Source organism: Chiloscyllium punctatum, chromosome 30, assembly GCF_047496795.1.
Source record: "Chiloscyllium punctatum isolate Juve2018m chromosome 30, sChiPun1.3, whole genome shotgun sequence".
In the NCBI taxonomy this organism is placed as follows: Eukaryota; Metazoa; Chordata; class Chondrichthyes; order Orectolobiformes; family Hemiscylliidae; genus Chiloscyllium; species Chiloscyllium punctatum.
The window spans coordinates 59,623,201-59,646,509 of NC_092768.1; the positions used below are offsets into that span (position 1 = coordinate 59,623,201).

The following is a 23,309-nucleotide window of genomic DNA, read 5'->3' on the forward strand; positions in this document are numbered from 1 at the left end:
AGGGACAGCTCAGTCCACGGTGATGGGATAAACAGCACCGTCCCGCGTGGGGACATTCTGCCGATCAGACACAGTCCACTTTATCATTCAGATCATACCAGAGTGATAACGCTCGAGAAGGCCAAGCGGTCACTCGTACCTGTGCCAACTCGGGAGTTGCAAAAGATTGGTGAAAGTGGAAAGTGGATTTGTTCACGTTTCACGTGTTTCCGTGAAGCAGGAAGCAGAAGAAGATACACAGTGATGCGATTGAGATCTGACTACAGGAGCAGCAAATAAGTTGTACAGCGCAGGGGAGAGCTTTGAAGTATTGAATTCTGGCTAATGGGACGATCATGCTTTTACTAGGCCACGCTGCTACAGAGGAAACTATGTCAGTGTCTCTCAGCATTGTGATGTCACAGGCAAATGTCGCTGTTACACTGCAGGAAATTCCTTTTTCCAATGTGAGGGCAGTCCATATGTAAAGGTGTCGCTTATATATCGAATCCTTTCACATAAATAATTCCACTGCCCCTCAGTGTGTTGTATTGTCTCCTTTCCACTTTACCTGTCATTGTGCCTGCACTGAAGTTGATTTTCTCCTTCTGCGTGTCTTTTACAGTCTGGATGATGTGATGCAGTCGTACTGACCCATCTTCTGGCAGAATTTTCCACTTCACTTCAGCCCGCCCTAACTTCGCTATCTGATACCATTCCCATTGTTTAGATGTTAATCGCTCGTCTCAGATCCAGCCTGCCCTCACCCAAAATAAATGGAAAATTCGGTCACACTGTGATCACTGCAAGCGAGGGATATATTCACTCTAAGGTCATTGATAATTCCAAGAATAAAGTTAGGACTGCAGATGCTGGAGATCAGAGTTGGTAGTGTGATGTTGGAAAAGCACAGCAGATCAGGTAGCATCCGAGGAACAGGAGAATTCAGGTTTCAGACTGAAGCCCTTCATCAGGAATAAGGCTTGTGAGTCGGAGCTGAAAGATAAATGAAAATAGTGTGCGGTTAAGGGGAAATAGCTGGAAAGCAATAGATGGATGAATAGGAGGGAGAAGATAATAGGTCAGAAATAGCAGTGATGGAATGGGTCGAGAGGGCGGTGCCGAGTTGAAGGCTTGGGCTTGGGGGAGGGGAAATGAACTAACTGTTCAAATTCACATTTATCCCGTGTGGTGTTAGGGTCCCACGCCAGAAGGTGTGGCGTCCCTCCTCCAGGCGTTGGGTGGTAACGGTTTGGCAGTGGAGGAGGTCCAAGACCTGATGTCTTTGTTGGGGTAGGAGGGGGAGTTGAAGTGTTCAGCCACGGGTTGGTGACGTTGATGGTGGTAGGTTTCCCAGAGATGTTCTCTGAAATGATCTGCAAGAAGGTTTCCTGTCTCCCTGATGTAGAGGAGACCGCACTGGGCGCAACGGATTCAGTAGATGACATTGGTAGCTGTAAAGGGGAATTTCTAATGGATGTGGAATGATCCATTCAGGCCTAGGCTGAGGTGAGGGGAGTGGTCTGTGTGCTCGTTTCACCCTTCCTTTGGTGGCAATGAAAGGTGCCAGGACAGGGTTGTGGGCTTATGGGGGGATGTGTGGACCTGAAGAGGGGGTCATGGGGGGAATGGGGTTTACGGAATTTTGGCAGGGCTGGGCAGCGAAATATATCTCTGGTGGTGGTGTCTGTTTGGAGGTGGCATCAGTGACAGAATATGATGCGTTTATGCGGAGTTTCATGGGGTGTAAGGTGAGCACCAGGTGGTTCTGTCCTTGTTGCGTTGAGAGGCGTGGCTTCAAGGGTGGTGGTGCGTGAAATGGAGGTGATGAACTCGACGGCGCTTTCAACCACGTGGGAAGGCAATTTGTGATCGTGGAAGAAGGAGACCAACTGGCTCTTTCTGAGGTGAAATTGGTCATCCTGGAAACATATGTGCTGGAGGTGGAGGAATTGGGAATAAGGAATGGCGTTCTTACATGAGATAGGGTTGGAGGAGATATAGACTAGATACATGTGGGGTCAGTGGGCTTGTAATATATGCCTGTAATTCGTCAGTCGCCAGAATCGGTGATGGAGAGGTCCAGGAAGATGAGGGAAGTTGCCAACATGATCCGGATAAATTTGAGGTCGGAGTGGAAGGTGTTGGTAAAGTTGGTGAGCTATTCAAACTCCTCGTTGGAGCACCAAGTGGACTCAAACATTCATCAATGTAGCGGAGGAACAGGTAGAGGATGGTGCCTGTGTAATTGCGAAAGATGGACAGTTCCGCGTATCTGACAAACAGGCAGGCATAGCTAGGTCCTATGTGGGTGCCCATGGCGACCAGTTTCGATGGAGGAAGTGGGAGAATTGGAAAGAGAAGTTGTTGATTGTGAGGACCAGTTCAGCCAGGTGGATGAGGATGTCGGTGGAAAGGTACTGGTTGGGATGGTGTGAGATTAAGAAATGGAAGGCTTGCAGACCTCTGTCATGGCAGATAGATTTGGACAGGGACTGGATGACCATGGTGAAGATGACGCGTTGAGGGCCAGGGAAACGAAATTCTTGGAGAAGGTGAAATCCATGGGGGTGTCACGAATGTAAGTGGGCATTGCCTGAACTGGGAAGAGAGGAGTGTGTCGATGTAGGAAGAGATGGTTCGGATGGGACAGGCTCAGGATGAGACAATAGGTCGACTGGGGCAGTCAGGTTTGTGAATCTTAGGAAGGAGGTAGAATCGGGAAGTGCGCAGTTCCCGGACAATGAGGTTGAAGTTTGTGGATGGGAGATGCCCAGAGGTGATGAGATTGTGGATGGTCTGGGAGATGATGGTTTGGTGAGGGGAGGAGAGTTTGTGATCGTGGTGTGTCGGAGAAGGTGCCTGCGAGTTGGCACCTGGCTTCAGCTTTGTTCCTCTCCCCGACTCACAAGCCTAATTCCTGATGAATGCCTTTTGCCTAAATCGTCCATTCTCCTGCTCCTCGGATGTTGCCTGACCTGCTGTGCTTTTCCAGTACAACACTCTCCACTCATTCATTATTACTGTATCATTTCACACTACCAGGTCCATGCTGTCTGTTTGATTCTAATGAGCACTGTGTTCATGAACTGCGGCAAAATCTGCCAATCTGAAACAAAAACAGAAATTGCTGTAAAATCACAGGTGAGCTGGCAGCATCTGTGCAGATGAATCACAGTTAACGTTTCACATCCGTTGGGTCCGTCTCTCCACAGATGCTGCCAGACGTCCTGAAATATTCCAGCAACGTCTGTTTTTGTTTGATTTTCAACATCAGCAATTTTTTTCATTTTGTTTTCTTATTTTCTGCCAATATGATTTGGCTAAAGATTACGTTAAATGTTTTAATTATGACTGTGATGGAACGGCCAGATTCCACCAGCCGGCTCCTTTTATTTGGTTCACGTGACCAATGCTTTTCCGCTGGGTCACCGCACCCTACAACTGCAGTGCATATAAATTGATAAGATTGTGGCATTCTCTCGGATTGGTAATCAGGAGCGAGATTGATTGAAATTGTTGAAAACATAAGATAAACTGGGAAAATATGGGATATTAAACGGGAAACTGAAAGGGAAAGAGAGAAAAGCGAATGACAGTTTTTTGACAAAATGGAAATGTAATTGCTCAAGATTCAGAAAGTGCTTTCATCCACAAACATACCATAATATGGAATGTAATTTTTAGGACAACCAATGCAAGCAGATAGCAAAATCTTAGTTTTAAAGTCTTGCTGCAATTGTTTTGGTTTTAATGAACGCACACATGGGTTTCAGTGCTGTAATGATCTGCTAAAATGGAGAAGGAAATCCTTGCCTTCGTGGATACGTGGGGAATGTTCACTGATTCATCCCAGTCATGGCAGGACTGTCCTCTGGAATCGTATGAGTAAAATCTTTCAATGTTCCATGGAGTTTCGAATGAGTGGTGAAAGGAATGTCTCCATTCACAAATTAATCATTCAGTAGAATTCAATACAGGGACCCATGAAATGATGAACAAATTGAACAAGAATACGGGCATACGATACACAATAACGACGACAATTACTCTGTGAAAACTGTTGATTTCAGATCCACGGTGGCCTTTGGTGATGGCATTTACTGTCCAGAACCAGTCTGCACTGGAATGACGGGAGACACCCTAGGAAGTATTTGAACTTCAGTAACCTTAAGAAATAGCCGAGACTGACTCAGGACACGGGGATATGGAAATGTTGGCCTTACAAACCTTTCAGACATTCCGTGGAAGAATAAAGGAAGTGATAGATAATTTTCGTCTCCATGGAGACGATGTTCACGAACTGGATAGATAATAATTTACCTTATTGGAGTTTATAAATAGAGGCGTCATATTTAAAAAGCAAAGAGTTCATAGTGTAACTGTAAAATCTTTCGGTCACCCTCAGTGGGAGTATTGTATGTAATCCTTGGCCTCATTCTCCACCAAAGACATGTGAAGAAGTTAGAAAGGGCATAGACGCTGTTTCCTGGATAGCAAGATATTAGAAAGCCAAGTGATGTTGTTTACTGAGACATAAAAATATCAGAAAGGATACAAACGGGATGATGGAAAGAATGAAGGAGGTTATTCACGAGATTTGGAGATGCTGGAGTAGAAAAACGCAAGTTTGATGAAAACAAATGAGATTTTCACATAACGCGAGGCTTGAATGAGTAAATCGGGAAAGTCTCTCTTTCGAGTGAATCAATAACATTCGTTAGAGCTTGAAAACCATTAGTGAATGATTAAGAAAAGTTTGGATGAGAGTTTCTTCCACTCAATAGATTTATTTAAATCGTGAACGACTGTCCAGAAATAAAACGTAGAAGCTGACTTCAGAGTGTTTTAAAAGATACACGAGCAAACGTACAAGGAGATAATTTACCATTGAGTGAAAGTCAGTGTGGTTGCGTAACAATTTCGAATTTGTTGACTTCAGACACAAAGATATTTCATGAACATGTACAACTGAATAAGACTGAGTATAACAAGTTCATGGATTGGTAAGGGGTGTCCTATTATTCAAGGGAAAACTCTGTAAATGGAGCTGATGTCGTACAATAACTGCAGACAGAAGTTATATCCTAATGACTAGGAATTGAATCGTCACTTGGAGATGCAACACCTACTTTAAAGATTTGACCACATTCACATGATGTTTTGTACATTTCGTACATTCTTAACTCCACCCAAGAAATCCACCAAGAAGACTCTGTCCTTTTGTATTGTTAACCCTCTGTACTTCGGTGCAGCACGCCATTTAAGATAAAATATGCTCACACCAAAATTCAGTTCAATACAATATTCAAACGATCCTATGTGACTTCTTTTTTTATTATTGCAGCAACTTTGTGAGTTTGGAACAAACTGTGTAACATGAAACCAGTTCAACATCTATTTTCCCGGAATTTAAAGCAGTGCACATGGGAAACGTTATCCATCTGGTGAAAAATCACCTTCGGCTCTCTCTCCACATATGTCTCTTCACGTTTAGATACTTGCAGTATGTTTGTTGATCAAGGAGTCATTATCCAGAAAAAGTTGTTTCTCAATCCACAAACACGGGTCTTTTCACATAAACTTAGCTTTGCTCAATATCACCTTTTGTCCGTACCCCTCAACAAGAGGACAAATTGAAGCTGCTCCATGTGAGGCTCAAAATTGAAACTTCGGCACAGCACAGTCCACTATACTGGAACAGAGATACCGTGCACTGGTGACCTTCAGCACAGGAGCAACACATTAATGCTTACCTCCACATTCCTGGTTTTACCTAAACGTTTGGGAAACCGAGTTTCTCTGATTCCATGGCTAGTAAACGGGGATTTTTTGATCATCTTCACCAGTGTTTCTGTCCCCGAGTGAGGAAAGTGATGAGTTACTCATTGTAAAGATGTAGATTGATGAAATGTACAATTTCATATTTTGCCTTCATTAACTCATGAGCTTTTTATTTTGTTTTGCATCTGTCGAAATCTTAAAATCTTCATCTTGAACAGACTCAATGACAGATCTCCATTGTGTCTCTGGCTTCAAATTTCATAGTGTAAACTCCCTCTGAATTCTTCCACCGCATTCCGCTGTTTGGGAAGTGTTCCTGTTGTGGGAAATGCACTTCCCCGTGTGTCACGTGCTGCTCCCAGTATGCGCTCTGGTACTGCACTCATTTTCCTTCAGACACTTGCTCACTGTGTTGCTGAGATCATACAGTGACTTGGTGTCACACGGCCCAGGAAAATGATACAGCTCAAGGTTTTTGCATTGTTGAGTTCAATTGTCAGTTTCGCCTTATTTTGGATTTTGAAATTGTCTGTTCTGTACACAAGTGCGTGTCAAAAACATCTGAGCGGAAGTTAGGTGTTCCGAATAATGACATTGAGCACTATGCACTCTCCTCCAGTCTGGAAAACAATTCCTGACAGGCAGTTGAATAGACAATAGACAGCAGGTGCAGGAGTAGGCCATTCTGCCCTTCGAGCCAGCACCACCATTCATTATGATCATGGCTGAACATCCTCAATCTGTATCCTGTTCCTGCCTTATCCTCATAACCCTTGATTCCACTATCGTTCAGAGCTCTATCCAACTCTTTATTGAAAGAACACCTCCTGCTGTCTCGGGTTCTTCATTCCGTTGACTTCAAATTTCACAGAATTCAACTGACCTTGTTACATAGTCATTTCCTCATTTTTGTTCAGAAAAATGTGTGCACAGTGTGACAGTGGGAGTGCACTTGCCCCACAACCCAGGGGTCAGACCATCGTCTTGGACTGTGTTGTTTCTCATTTCACCAACACCAGGGAGAAACATCTGCTGCTCTGCATAATTTACGAAATTCAATTATTCATAAGGTCATAGCTTTTCGAGCGTCTGTGACGAGGTGGCTGAGAGGTTAAGGCGATGGACTGCTAATCCATTGTGCTCTGCACGCGTGGGTTCGAATCCCACTCTCGTCGCTGTCCTTAACGGCTTTCAATGGTGCTGTTTTCAGCTGTTGCATTAAAACTGGAGCTCCAACGGTCAGTTTATATGCTTTGTCGCTATTACAAAATCGCAAGGAATAGTTTGTGCCGTTTGACGAAACTGCATTGAAATGGAGGTTGCTTTGGGATAATGGAACGAAACGCGATTTTTTTTTTCATTACAAGCTGCTGTGAACGTTTTTTCGTATGAAAGACATCCAGGAAAATCAAATACCGAGAGCTGCGAAGTGCATGTTTATGCAAAGGGATTCTTAATGAATGTTTTGTCAGATGAAATCTGGAGGAGGTTGAGGAGAAGTAATTCACCCTGGTGAGAAGAGCACAGCGAAACAGCACAAAATAATGGAGATATTTCAAAGGGGCAGGGTGTGGGTTTAGGGGCACAGAGAACTGGGTGTAAATGCACAGTGGAGAATTGCCGCTGTGGGTGCCGTGCATGCGCACGGAGAGACTTACACATTGGTCTCGCCCTCGCCCCTTGCTCTCGCCATTGATGAATGCTGGACATAAGGCACAGATAAACACAAGATGTGGGAAGCAAGCTCCTTCTCGTTATGCACACACTGGATGCTTCACATTGAACTATGAACAACTGGAGAAATCAGCATGTTACCTATAGGGAGTGAAACTAAAGTGTGGATCAATAACCGTAAGATTCATGCAACATAAACATGAAAAATGATTTAAAATATAGGGTGTAGGGTTGCTCACTAAGCTGTAACTTTGATATCCAGACGTTTCATTACTTGGCTAGGTAACATCATCATCAGTGGCGACCTCCAATTGAAGCAAAGCTGTTGTCTCCTGCTTTCTATTTATATTTTTCTCCTCGATGGGGTTCCTGGGGTTTGTGGTGATGTCATTTCCTGTTCGTTTTCTGAGGGGTTGATAGATGGCATCTAGATCTAAGTGTTTGTTTATGGCATTGTGGTTGACGTGCCAGGCCTCTAGGAATTCTCTGGCATGTCTTTGCTTAGCCTGTTCCAGGATAGATGTGTTGTCCCAGTCGAAATAGTGGTATTTTTAATCCGTATGTAGGGCTACGAAGGAGAGAAGGTTGTGGCTTTTTGTGGCTAGCTGGTGTTCGTATATCCTGGTGGCTAACTTTCTTCCTGTTTGTCTTACATAGTGTTGGTGGCAGTCATTGCATGGAACTTTGTAGATGACGTTGGTTTTGTCCTTGGGTTGTACTGGGTCTTTTAAGTTGGTTTTTGTTTGATAGTGTTGGTGGGTTTGTGTACTACTAGGATTCCGAGGGGTCTGAATAGTCTGGCTGTAATTTCTGAAACTTCTTCGATGTATGATAAGGTGGTTAGGGGTTCTGGCTGTGTTTGGTCTGCTTGTCGTGGTTTGTTCTTGAGGAATCTGCGAACTGTATTTTTGAGTATCTGTTCTTCTCGAATACATTGTAAAGGTGGTTTTCCTCTGTTTTCCGAAGTTCGTCTGTGCTGCAGTGTGTGGTGGCTCGTTGGAATAGTGTTCTGATACAGCTTCGTTTGTGTGTGTTGGGATGGTTGCTGGTGTAGTTAAGTATTTGGTCAGTGTTTGTTGGTTTTCTGTATACATAGGTTTGTAGTTCTCCGTTGTCCTTTCTTTCTACTGTGACGTTCAGGAATGCGAGTTTGTTGTCGGTTTCTTCCTCCTTGGTGAACTTTATGCCTGTGAAGGTGTTGTTGATGATGTCAAATGTCTCTTCTATCTTGTTTTGTTTTGTGATGACAAAGGTGTCATCTACGTAGCGGACCCAGATTTTTGGTTTGATTGTTGGTAGGGCTGTTTGTTCTAGACTTTGGATAACCGCCTCTGCTATGAATCCTGATAGCGGAGATCTCATGGGTGTGCTGTTGGTTTGTTTGTAGATATGTTGTTGAAAGTGAAGTGGGTGGTGAGGCACAGGTCCACTAGCTTCATGATGTTTTCGTTGGTAATGTGATTGATGATTGTTGGTGCGTCTGTGATGGTCTCTTCTAAAAGTGTGGTAAATGTTTCCTTTGCCAGGTCGATGTTGATGAAGGTGAACAGTGCTGTTATGTCGAATGAGATCGTTGCTTCTTCTTCCTCTATTTTGGTGTTTTTGATGATTTTTCGGAACTCCTGGGTGGAGTGGATGGAGTGCTGTGACTCTTCTATGAGGCATTCAGTCTTGCGTGTAGTCCTTTGGCCCGTATGTAAGTTGGTGTTCCGGGTAATGAGACTATGGGTCTGAGGGGGGCCTCCTGGTTTATGGATTCTTGGTAGTCCGATTCGACTTGGGAAACACCTTGATCCTGGGACAGTCTAAGCAAAGACATGCCAGAAAATTCCCAAAGGCCTGGCACTCCAACCACAACGCCATAAACAAGCACATAGATCTACATGCCATCTATCAACCCCGCAGAAAACAAACCGGAAATGACATCACCACAAACCGCAGGAAGCCCATCCAGGAGAAAGATATAAATAGAAAGCAAGAGACAACAGCTTCCCTTCACATGGAGGTCGCCACTGATGGTGTTACCTAGCCAGGTAATGAAACGTCTGGATATCATACCTACAGCTCAGCGAGCAAACCTACACCTTAAACCTCAACCTGAGTTACAAACCTTCACAATCCTTGCGATTTAAAGTGTCTATACGCATATCAGTAATAGACTTTTTGATATAATACCCGTCTGGTTGAAAGAAGAAGACACCACATTTCAAGATGGATGACAACGTTACCAATGTTGTTTTGAAATTGAAGTCTTTTTGATCATTTTACGCAGTGAACAAGTTCATTTTAAATAATGCAAACTACATTCTCTCACCTGGAATAAAAGTGTGTTTTGAATACAAACATTGTTCTTGTTAACTCGCAGTTAATCAACATGAAAAATAGGATGTAATTTTTATTAAGCATACATCAATTAGCACCATTATCTTACTTCGGATGGACTGCAGTATGCACATGCGAAATAAGGTTTAAGAAAGAATGACTTTTGGAAATAATGATTTGGTGGTTGACTAAAAATAATATTCGGTTCTCATGATGTGGTTATTCCACCATTGGTCCAGTGGTGGGGATGTTCAGTGGGCAGTATTTCTATGATGGTATAGAAGTATGTGAGCTGCCAGGGATGGGATCTCCCACTTCATTTGGAGCAGCGTCTTTTGACGTGGACCAGAGAGCGTTGTGACATCAGTCTGGGAGTTCCAACCACTCCTGGAGCAGCTTCAGTTGACATGGAGCAGCAGGGAGCATTGGAACATCCGAATGCAAGATCTAACCATATTTGGAGCAGCTTCAGTTGACATGGAGCAAGGAGCTTTGCGAGATCCGTCTGGGAGTTCCACTCTCACCTGGAGCAGCTTTTAATGACATGTAGCAGCAGGGAGCATTGGGACATCAGAGTGATACATCCAACCTCAACTAGACTGCTTCTATTGACATGGAGGAGGGAACATTGGGACATCAGACTGGGAGCTCCAATCTCACAAGGATCAACGTTTAATGACATATAGCAGCTGGGAGCATTGGGACATCAGAGTGGTAGGTCTAGCCTGAGCTGCACCACTTCTACTAACATGGAGCAAGGAGCATTGGGACATCAGACTGGGAGCTCCAACCACACAAGGACCAGCTTTTAGTGACATGTAACAGCTGGGAGCATTGGGACATCAGAATGGTAGGTCTAAACTCAACTGCACCACTGGTAATGACATGGAACAGGGAGCATTGGGACATCAAACTGGGAGGTCCAACTTCAAGTAAAGCAGCTTCTATTGACATGGAGCAGCAAGGAGCATTGTAACGTCATGTTGGGAGCTCCAACATCACCTGGAGAAGCTTGTATTTACATGGAAGAGGAGGGAGCATTGGGATATTAGGCTGGGGGAAAGGATATTCAACTATTTTAATCTAAAGTAAAATATGTTTCGACACCTCATATGTTAATTGATTTATGAAGAATCTTTCCCGGGAAAATAATTAATTCTTTAGATAGTAAAGACAAGTCCTGCAAATATTCAACTCAGGAAAACGCATTGGTACAGAGAAAAATGGGAGTGATGCTTCATGTCTTTGTCTTTTCATTTCTGGCCGACTCTGCGCTGGATTACATCATCGGAAGGACGTTTTCACTCATTTCCTGCAAATTCGGACAGGTCATTAACGATATCTAAATATAAAAATTAATGGGAATATGCGATGTTATGATTAGGCTGGAGTTTACCTCAAATTATGGTGAAAACGCATCAAAGTCAGTTGCAATTTCTAAGATCGGCAGTGACCTCATTGATTGGCTGATCAGATTGTGAATGCTCGTTGTTTTGAGGCCAAATTGAAGTGAATCATGATGGTGATTATCTTTGTTCTTTGTTCACCTTGTGACTGTTACTGTTATTGCTCATGTCCTTGTTAACACCAGAGCTCTGCAGCGTGTAAAATCTCGGCTGTGCATCTGGCCATTGGTGCAACCATTCGAAGAGCTGGCTCCGGATCAGGCAGTTGTAAGTTCGACTTTTACTTTGCACAAGCGCATTGTGGAGATTCATCACAAATCCAACCTAATCACTTTTGTTATGCTGTTGTGGATAATATTTGAAATTTTCATCTCCACGAATGAAAGTTCTTTCACTGTCTTCGATCAGTTAAACATTACCAAGAGCTATCAGAGTAAAAATCACACAGCACCAGATTGTATCGAACAGAGTTATTTGGAAGCACCAGTGTTCCATGCACTGCTTCGTCATCAGGTGTTTGTCAACTGTTGGAATCTAAAATGGCTTTGTGTGATTATTAAATGTATCCACCCCAGTCCAACACCAACACCTCCAAGTCATGGGTACCGTCGACACCACGAACGGATCGGTTAAAGTCCAAATGATCTTCCAAAACTTCGCGCATATTGACACACACACCAAGTTTCTGCAGAAAAACACCCACTTGATGAAGGAGCGGCTCTCCTAAAGCTAGTGCTTCCAAATAAACCTGCTGGACTCTGCCCTGATATTGTGTAATTTTTAACTTTGTCTACTCAACTCAAACACTGGCACTTCCATATCATAGACAACACCAGTCATGTCCCACTGTTGTCAGAGAAGGCAATCCTGGAATATCCCAATACATTGCTCATGGGTACGTTTCGTTTTCAGAAACCAAAGCACTTAGTCGCTGCAGCTCCGATGGATGAAAAGCACAGAAAAGAAATAGCTGAGACTCAGTTTTGACATTATTTTGAAATTCTTTGGAAAGTGGAATCAGAGGAGAATGAAGGATTAACTGTCTGACTATGCAGAGAGAGGGAAGGCACTTTTCCCTTCTTTGATGAGCTGGGGTATTGACTAATCTAAGGCATGGAACAGATTCCTGGTAGAGCTGCGCTCTCTGCATCAGGAACAAGAAGTCCTGATTTCCTGAACGGTCATGAAACCCAGGGCACTCAGTTAAAGCGCTGAATACTAACCACTAGACCACCAGGGATGAGGGCAGAAGCAGTTGCACCGTTTCTTCATAACTCAGTTTTTGGAATTATGTCACTGCAGATATGTTTCCCCTCAAAAACGATTGAATTATCGAGTGTTTACAGCACAGAAATGGGTCCCTTCATCTCATTTCCCAGCACTTGGTCTGTAACCTTGTAAGCTCTGACGTTTCACCTGAATACTAATTTCTCTGGTACGTTTTAATCTCGTAAAACGCAATAAGTGGGATTAAAGATTGAGATGGGAACTGAACCCCATTTTTACCCATAGACTGAAGCACGCAGACACATTTCCCCAAGTGTGACACAGGCCTCGGGAGAAAACAAGGAGAAAGTAAGATTTCATCGACTGGTCTGATGTTGTCCCGCTTCAGAGATCAACATCAATGTCTGGTTACAGCAAAGAAAGGAAGCATTCAGCCCCTCCCGTCCCAGTGTTCTTTGCCCATTGTTTCCCCATTACTCTGTAGTTTATACTGCCTCACCTCGTTCTTGCTGCCAAACTTGATCACTGCTCACGCCCGCTATTTTCTGTCCTGCCAAACGGTTTGCCTCAAGTTCTTGGAATGAAAAACAGGAATCGCCTATTTCAAGCACTTTTCTAGTTTACAAGGACAGTTTTATCACCACTGAGCAAGCACATTGCCAGCTCAGAGAGAAGGTCTCATCCTTTAGAAACTGAAATGCAAAGATGATTGGATAGCCTCAGTACTGTAAACCAACCAACAAGACCGGAATTGGGCCGAGGGGATCACGCACAGAAGGATGGGAGAATAGAATGGCGAATTTCTTGGTGTCCATGGTGATTTTAACAGAAATCTTCCCTGGTAGTATAGTGATGAGGATTCAGTGATTTCACTGTCATGGCTTGTTAAAGGTTAACGTTTACAGTAATCAACATGAAATACTGCCTGATATTTTGAAGCAGAATGATGTTGTGCATCAGAAGGAATCGTTTCCCTGCATGACCTAATAAGAGAGCTCAGAAGAGCCAGGAGGAGACATGAGAGCCAGGAGGAGACATGAGAAGTTGTTGGCGGATAGGATCAGGGTTAACCCGAAGGCTTTCCATTGGTATGTCAGGAAGAAAAGAATGACGAGAGTTATATTAGGGCCAATCAAGAATAATAGTGGAAAGTTGTGTGTGGAGTCAGAGGAGACATGGGAAACACTAAATAAATATTTTTCCACAGTGTTCACTATATAAAATGAAAATGTTGGCGAGGAAGATACAGAGATACTTGCATCTCGACTCGAAGAGATTGAGGTTCACAGGGAAGAGGTATTAGAAATACTGTAGAGTGTAAAAATTGACAAGTCCTCTGGGCCAGATGGGATCTATCCTAGAATCCTCTGGGAAGCAAAGGAAGAGATTGCCGAGCCAGTGCCATTGATCCAGAAATCATCATTATCTACAGGAATAGGACTGGTGGATTGCAAATGTGGTTCCCTTGTTCAAGAAGGGTTTTAGAGACAACCCTGGTAATTACAGACCAGTGAGTCTCACTTCAGTTGTTGGTAAAGCGTTGGAAAAGATTATAAGAGATAGGATTTATAATCATCTAGAAAAGAATAATCTGGTCAGGGACAGTCAGCATGGTTTTGTAAAGGTCGTGCCTAACGAATCTTATGAGTTTTTTGACAAAGTGACCAAACAGGTAGATGAGAGTAAGCAGGTTGATGTTCTGTATATGGATTTCAGCAAGGTGTTCGATAAGATTCCCACAGTAGGCTATTATACAAAATGTGGAGGAATGGGATTGTGGGAGACATAGCAGTTTGAATCAGTAATTGGCTCACTCAAAGAAAACAGAGTGTTGTAGTTGATGCAACATGTTCATCTTGGTGTCCAGTTACTAGCGGCATTCCGCAAGGGTCGATGTTGGGTCCAGGGCTATTCGTCATTTTTATAAATGACCTGGATGAGGGCTTAGAAGGTTGGGTTAGTAAATTTGCGGGCAACACTATGGTTGGTGGAGTTGTGGATCGTGACGAAGGATGTAGTAGGTTGCAGAGAGACATAGATAGGATGCAGAGCTGGGCTGAGAGGTGGCAAATTGAGTTTAATGTGGACAAGTGTGAGGTGATACACTTTGGACGGAGTAATCGGAATGCAAAGTACTGGGCTAATGGTAAGATTCTTGGGAGTGCAGATGAGCAGAGAGATCTCGGTGTCCATGTACACACATCGCTGAAAGTTGCCACTCAGATTGACAGGGTTGTTAAGAAGGAAAACAGTGTTTTGGCCTTTACTAATAGAGGGATTGAGTTCTGGAATCAGGAGGTTATGCTGCAGCTGTACAAAGATCTGGTACGGCCACATTTGAAGTATTGTCAACAGTTCTGGTTCCGCATTATAAGAAGGATGTTGTCGCTTTGGAAAGAGTGCAGAGGGGATTTTCTAGCCTGTTGCCTGGTATGGAAGGAATGTATTATGAGGGAAGACTGAGGGCCTTGAGGCTGTCCTCGTTGGAGAGATGACTGAGAGGTGACTTAATAGAGACATACAAGATAATCAGAGGTTTAGATAGGGTGGACAGGGAGAGTTTTTTTCCAAGTTTGGGGACGGCAAACACGAGGGTCACAACTTTAAAGTGAGGGGAGAAAGGTATAAGACAGATGTCAGAGGTAGTTTCTTTACTCAGAGAGTAGTTAGGACATGAAATGCTTTGCCTGTAACGGTGGTCGATTCGCCAAGATTAAGTGCATTTAAGTCGTCATTGGAGAGGCATATGGACGTACATGGAATTTTGTAATGGGATGGGCTTCAGATTAGTATGACATGGCTGCGCAACATCGATGGCCGAAGGGCCTGTACTGCACTCTCATGTTCTATGTTCTATATGCTACAGTTCCAAATCAGCAATGTCATTGGCAATTGCCTGACGTTCAATCAGTTTAAAACAAGAACGGAGGGGGCGTCAGGAAAACGGAAGGGGAATAGTGGTTTGTGAAAGTTAACTACATGCCTCGTGGAGCCAGGTTCAATGTAGATACTGAATATCGGTTTTCCTGTTTAACTTGGTATACTGATCACTTCGGATCAATTACCCAATATTGTCTGCCCTTTGTGTGCTGCTCTTTGTAAATTTCACCTCGGTTCAGTGCTCCGGGGGACCACGCTTTTTTAAAATTTGGCACGTTTTACTCAGGTCTGTTTTGCAGCTTCATATTAAGGCCAACAATTTTAGGAACAAATACTCACCATTCAGACCACCAAGTCTGTTCCACTATTGAATGGTTTCATATCTGATCTGTTAACCTTGAACTGCACTTTCTTGCCTTTTGCCATAATGCTTGATGTCTTTGCTGTTTGAAGATCTACCGATCTCAGCCTCATTACACCTAATGACACTTCCTCAACAGCCTTCTGCTCCAAGAAAGTCCACTGATACGGAACTGTCTGAGAGAATAAATGCTTCTTCGTCTCTATTTTAATTGTGAGATCCGCATTCTAATACAAAGTTAAAAATCGCACAACACCAGGTCATAGTCCAACAAGTTTAATGGAAGCAATAGCGTTTGGAGAGCTGCTCCTTCATCAGGTGGTTGTGGAGTACACAGTGGTAAGGTACAGAATGTATAGCGAACGGTTACAGTGTAATGTCACTGAAATTATACATTGGAAAAATACCTTGATTGCTTGTTAAGTCTTCCATTTGTTAGAATGACTATGTTAGGTTCATTTCTTTCTTATGTAAATCGAAAAACTTTCTTTTCACAGTTACATTCTCAGGTGGGCTTTACCAATTAGTGTCAGCACAGATAATATGTTGAAGGTGCTAGTCCCTGTGTGCTGCGTCCATGCCATAATGTTTAGACTGACGCTCATCTAAACAAAAACCAACACTCTACAGGCAAGAATGCCTTAAGACATGGTACATTGGTGAAGCTGAGCAGAGGCTACAACAACGGAATCGGCGCTGCACATCAATTAACAGATAGGTGTCACCTTCCCAGTTGGAGAGCACTTCAGTGATCCAGGACATTCGAACTCGGATCTTCGGGTGACAACCCTACAAGGCGGTCTTTGGAACAGGCAGCAGCTAAACGTGCCCCCGCAGACTGGTACCCATGGTCATTGGGTTCATGTCACAGTACAGGTGATCCTATTACCCTATCTACAAACAAAGACCCTCCTACACGAGTGCGCACGCGTGCACACACACACACATACACACACACACACACACACACACACACACGTCTGTGGGGTGAATTTGTACTTACAGAGTTACATTGTACGTTGCTCAAAAACTGCATGACTCCATGTAAGTCTCTGGTAACTCATTTTTATAAATTAGAATCAGTCTAAATATTATGGAACAGACAGCAGCACAGGGGGGCAGACACCAGTTGTTAAACATCACCTGAGAATGAAACTTTAAAATAAAAAAGCTTTGCACTTTACATATGAAAGAAGTGAAGCTCACATGGTCATTCTAACAGATCGGAGACTTAGCAAACAATCAAGGTATTTTTCAATGCACAATTTCAGTTACGACACTATCCAAGTGAATCTCTCCTGCAACTCTCCCAGTGCGACTCATCCCTGGACAATTCTAGCAATGAGCCGAATGAACATATTTCTATTCTGTAACAGCATCGGGGGTGGCGCTGCAGCATTTATTGCCTTCCAGTTTGGAGTCACGTGGACGCCAGACCAGATAAGGACGGTAGTTTCCTTCCCTCAAGGACGTCAGTGAAACACATGGGTTTTTCATACAACGTATTCTTAATTCTAGGCATTTATTGCATTCACAAACTATCATTTTCGTGGCGTGGTGAGAATCCAACCCTTCTCCCCAGAATATTACCTGGCTTTGATGTGTTAACAATCCAGCGATAATACCACTAGGCTATCGCAAAAATCCCTCACGGGGGATCTTTTCCAATAGAGTCTCTTTTCCCCAATTATTCCTTATGCCCTTTTATTGAGCCTCACACTCCAATAATCTCTTGTCCATGTCAGTAAAAGCTGCTAAAAGCGAATTGATGTCACAGCCAAGCTATCCCAACGGATCGAATGATTTGAAGGTGCCAATGAAGAGATTGGGGCAACAGTGAATGCAACGGCACAGACTGGATGGGATCAACGTGAAAGTGTATGTTAGATTGTGCAATGCCTCAGTCAAATGGGACGCGAGACGGAAAAGAGAGTTAGGGAGAGTGCGAGGGAGAGACATCTTCGAGAACTTTTGGGTTAAAATCCTGATACATGAAACGTAGAAATATCAGAGAACAAAATTCGATGGAAAACCGATCATCACCTCGGAGAATATTATCTTGTAAAAACGATTAATTTCTGACCGTGTTTCACCAAAAGTAAAACTTTGAGAGAACTGACTGCCATGATGTGGATTCTAGCCGAGGTCGCTGCAATCGCAACATAAAATTCGAACTACTAAACGGCTACAGCATTCCACATAGCACGCTTGCAAACTGCAACCTGTATGGTAGCAGAGGAAATGTCAGGAAGAATGTACAATATCAGGACATAGCGACAGGCATGTGGGAAAGCAGAATGAACCGAATCTTTAACTTTAGCGTCCCCAGAGACTGTGGAGATTCCATGAATGAGCGTACAGGAGAATGGGATTAATGAAACTCTCCAAACTCTTGGGAGATTGCAGAATATTGTTGAAACGTATGCTTCAATATCATTATATATGAACTTCGGCTACTTCATCACTTTGCCCACAGAAGGCAGGACCAATTGCTGCATGAAATCACACATAATCCTAGTTCCAGAACCGGAATCAGAGAAACTGTATGAAGCATGCACGAAGATCCAATTGGAAACTGGGATGGAATGACAGGAGAGAGGCGCATGTATTTCCGAGGTTGGGACAGCTCCTGCTCAAAAGCGGGGCGGAAGGGAATACTTGCCCCCATTTATAATATTATGACTATAAACAGCACATGTTGCTGAGACAGCCGATTGGCGCATCCAAAGAGTGTGGAGACTTTAACTTTAGGGTGGCAAGGTTCGAAATTTCATTTTCCTATTTGGATCAGTGGTTTTGACATTGGCATCTGCTTTTGTTCGCATCAGCTCAGAATCAGCTTCTTGTTCCCAATAAATACTGCAATCAGGAGAAGGTGGTGTTGTGGTTATATAATAAACTACTCATCCCTGGGGACTCACACACGGAACTGGTAATGTTAAAGTTTGATGAATAAAACCTGGAATGGAAGCCTGACCTCAGGAACAGAGAACATGACTTTAATTTCTTGCAATCCCATTCATGCATGTCACTTATATAGGGGATGCTACCATCTTTACCCAATCCTGCCTACTTGTGTCTCCAGGACCTGAAGCAAATAGCTGACCCTTAATCCGAGAATGACGACCGTGTGGGACACTATCCCTCTGAAGCACATCCTTTTCAGACCCACACTCCATACCTGTTCAGTCCCTTCATTTCCCATGGCTGATCCCAGTAACCTACACACCTTCAGACTGTGGGAGGAAACTCACACAAGCAAGAAGAGAATGTGCAAACTGAACACAGTCACACGACACTGGGATCGAATCCATATCTTTTGTGCAGAGAGGCAGCAGCGAATCAGGAAGAACAACAAATGCTATCCTGACCAGCGACAGCCACACCCTGTGGATATATCAGGAAGAATAAAAACACATTCACAACATGGACAACGGTACTTGCGTCTGCATGGACATGATTTGAACCAATCGTTCATCCTGGGTAGATACAAAGACAACGATATCACAGAGAAACCAGCGCAATGCCGGATTCAATTACCTGCTGAAGTGGAATCTCAACTACTCAGTCAAACTGGGGACAGGCTATTCAACAGTCCCGTGTGTGGGAAGGGCTCAATGAGCAGAAGAACCTCCACAGTAACCAACAAGATTACATATCCCAGAAGGAGATCAATTAAACTGTCAATGCTGCTGTTAATCCCAACCAGCTGCCAGTTTCATAGCGTCAAAGTCATAGATTCACACAGCATGAAAACAGGCCTTTCTGTCCTACCAGCTCATACTGAACATAATGCCAAACTAGACGAGTCGCATCTGATGGCTCTTGCAACTGCTGAGGGTTAACAATGCCTTTGTGATATTATTACTACATTGTTAATATGAATGTACAGATATAATTCTGTGGACACGGGTTCAAACCCTGGCAAGGCAGATGCTGGAATTTTATTTCAAATAATTCCTGGAGTCTAATGATGATGCTGAATCAGTTGTTGTAGATCTGATTCACTAATGCCTCATAGGGAAGGAAACTCAAAGTTTGGGAGAAGATTTGTAGCTCGGGTGCTCGTTGTTGTGGTTTTGTTCGCCGACCTGGGAATTTGTCTTGCAAACGTTTCGTCCTCTGTCTAGGTGACATCCTCAGTGCTTGGGAGCCTCCTGTGAAGCGCTGCTGTGCTGTTTCCTCCGGCATTTGTAGTGGCCTGTCTCTGCTGCTTCCGGTTGTCAGTTCGAGCTGTCCGCTGGAGTGGCCGGTATATTGGGTCCAGGTCGATGTGTTTGTTGATAGAGTCTATGGATGAGTGCCATGCCTCTAGGAATTCCCTGGCTGTTCTCTGTTTGGCTTGCCCTATAATGGTAGTGTTGTCCCAGTCGAATTCATGTTGCTTGTCGTCTGTGTCTGGCTGGTATGTGACTCCAGATCCATAATATCGTGGTTGATTCTGATCTTCACTCTGGGCAATAAATTATGTACTAGGCATGAATGAATAGCTTTTGTGAATCCCACTGATACTTTCCAATTCATTTATCGATCCAAATAGCCTGTAAATATTGCAAATGTACTTTCATTCATCACTGCCTCAGGAAGTGAATTGCACACATAAACCATCCTCTGTTAAAAAAGCCTCTCATGTCTAATTTTAAATCCCTCATTTCAATTTAAACATTTTCCCTCTCGTATTGAAGTCCCCCCTCCTTGGAGAAAAGACAGTTACAGTTAACTCGAGCCGAACTCTCAATAATTTTTACATTTCTATCACGTCGCCTTTCAACCTCCAGTGCTCGAGTGAAAATATTCTCAGCCGATCCAGCCTTTCGTTATAACACAAACCTTCCCCACTCGCCATACGCTGGTATACCTGTTCTAAACCGACTCCAGCTGAATAATTTCCTTGCTTTTACTGGGCGACAAGAACTGGACACAGTGTTCCAGAAGACGCATCACCCAATGTCCTATTCTACTTCAACATAACGTACCAACCCCTACCCTCAAAGGACTGAGCAACGAAGGCGAGATGACATTTTTTAACCATTCTGTCTATATATGAAGCAAACTAAAATTAATTATGTACTTGCATTCCTGGCCTGTGTGTTCCATAGCACGATGCGACGCCCGATCATTAATTGTATAAGCCCTACTCTTATTTGATGTAGCAAAATGCAATACCTTCCATTTATCCAGATTGAACTTCATGTGACATTTTTCAACCCAAAGACGCAATGGATTAAGATCCTTCTGGAATCTTAGATCACCTTCTTTACAGTCTCCAATTCTGCTGTCCTCTGCAAGCTTATGAACCATGGCTTCTATGAGTTCTATTGTTTACTCATATAGGTCAACGATTTTTAATTATTTGTCGTGGCCATCATTTAGCTGTTTGCAAATCAGGTAACAATTAGTCATGTCGTTAACCATTAGGAAGAAAGCCATAGACTGCAGGGAGATTGGAAACAATTGGCAAGAAAATGTGCTGAAAGGAATTCAATCCAGTGAAGTGGGTGATAATGAATTTGAGGACGCACAATGAGTAAAGTGTGAATACTGAGTGGTTTAAAGTAATAAAAGAGAAATTGGAGTAGACATTCACGAATGTTTGAAGGTGATTGGACAAGGTATCATGTGATCTCGATGGGTTGGAAATACTTTCTGTTCTTGATAGCAGGTGGGAATATAAGAGCAGGGAAATGATGCTGGAACTTCAGCAACGGCCTATTCAAGATCAATGGACAGGGGAATCAGATGGACGGAAGTGCGTACTGCAGGTGCTGGAAATCAGAATCAAGAATAGAGTGGTGCTGAAGAAGCACAGCAGGTCAGGCAGCATCCGAGTTGCAGAAAAAACTAACGTTTCGGCAAACGCCCTTCATCAGGAAAAAAGGTGGGAGCCTCGTGGGTGGAGCGATAAACGGGAGGACTGGGTCTGGGAAGGATTTAGCTGAGAGTGCAAGAGGTGGATAGAGATGGGGTTAAAGGTGATAGGTCGGAGAAGAGGGTGGAGCGGACAGGTGGAAAGGAAGATAGACAAGTGGGACAGGTCAGTAGGATGGTGGCAAGTTAGAAAGTTGCAACTTGGATAAGGTGACCGTGGAGAGATGAGGAAACTGGTGAAGACCACGTTGATGCCCTGGGGTTGAGGGTCCCGAGGTGGAAGATCTGGCGTCTGGTGGTGAGGGAATGGCGGTGGAGGAGACCCAGGAACTGCATGTCCTTGAGAGAGTCGGGGGACGTGGTAATTAATGTTTTTGGTCATGGGGCGTTGGAGTTGAATGTTGCGGGTTCCCTGGAAATGTTCTCTGAAGCGCTCTCCGAGAATGTGTCTGTTGGCCCCAATGTAGAGGAGACCACATCCCAAGCAACAGATGCAATAAACGACATGTGTGGAAGTGCACACGGACATTTGATGGATGTGGAAGGCTCATTGGAGCCTTGGAAGGATGTGAGAGGGAAGATGTGGGTGCAGGTTTTGCAATTCCTGTGGTGGCAGGGTAAGGTGCCGTGAGGGGAGGGTGGGTTTTTGGAGGGCGTCGAGTTGACTAGGTAGTCGTGGAGGAAAGAGTCTTTTTGAAAAGTGGATAGGGGTGGGGAGGGAAATATAAATTTCCCTGTCACTGCAGGAATTCCAAAACCTGCACCCACATCTACCTCCTCACCTCTATCCAAGGCTCCAATGGAGGCTTCCACGTCCATCAAAGTTTCTCCTGCACTTCCACACATGCCAGTTCTTGTATACGTTCCGCCCGATGCGGTCTCCTCTAAGTTAGAGAGAAGAGATGTGTTCTCACACAACACTTCAGAGAATATCTCCAGAATACCCGCAAGAATCAACCCCAGTGCCCCTTGGCTAAACATTTCAACTCCTCCTCCCACTCTCCCGAGGACATGCAGGTCCTGGGCCTCCTGTATTGCCACTGCCTCACAACCTGGAGGAAGAAAGCCTCATCATCTGCCTCGGGACCCTTCAATCCCATGGCATCAATTTGGACTTCACCCGTTGCCTCATTTCCCCTCCCCCTACCTTACCCCAGTTCTCACCTTCCAGCTCAACACCGTCTGCCTGACTTGTCCCACCTGTGCATTTTCATTCCCACCTATCCACCCCACCTACTTCTCTGACATATCATGTTCACCCCACACCCGCATCCACTTACAGCACTCTCAGCTACCTTCTCCCCAGCCCCACACCCTTCCCATTTCTCTCTCCCTCCAATGTGCTCCCAGTCTCATTCCTGAAACCTTTGCCTGAAATGTCCATTTTTCCTGCTCCTCAGATGCTGCCGGACCTGCTGTGCTTCTCCAACACCACTCTAATCTTGACGGGAGTCAGTTGATTGAGAGGATTTTCAGATATTTTCTATTGTTGACCACAGGCTGTGGATGATATCAGAACTTTCGCAACCACCAGTTTAGGGAACAGCTAAAGGACTGAGCACAAGTCTGGTCATGGCATAAATCAACATTTTTCTTAAAATTGTAAGACAAAAGATGAAAGGCTGAAGTATGCAACTTTGCCCATCAAGACCGTTTCAGCAATGATTTTCTCACTGATTCCTTTCCACCTCAGGGTGCTATGGGCCTTGGAGGGTAAGTTGAAAATGGTGGCGTTTCGTTGCATCTTCCAACCTTGTCCTTATCGTTAGTACATCTGTTGAGCTTTGAAGGTTGTCAAAAATGCCCGA

General features: G+C 44.0%; 1 non-coding gene across 1 annotated transcript; it reads left to right on the forward strand.

Moving 5' to 3' along the window:
* The first annotated feature begins 6,856 nt into the window (after positions 1 to 6,856).
* trnas-gcu (transfer RNA serine (anticodon GCU)) lies at positions 6,857 to 6,938 on the forward strand. Its single transcript has one exon. It is a non-coding gene; the product is annotated as a tRNA-Ser (tRNA).
* The last annotated feature ends 16,371 nt before the right edge of the window (positions 6,939 to 23,309 follow it).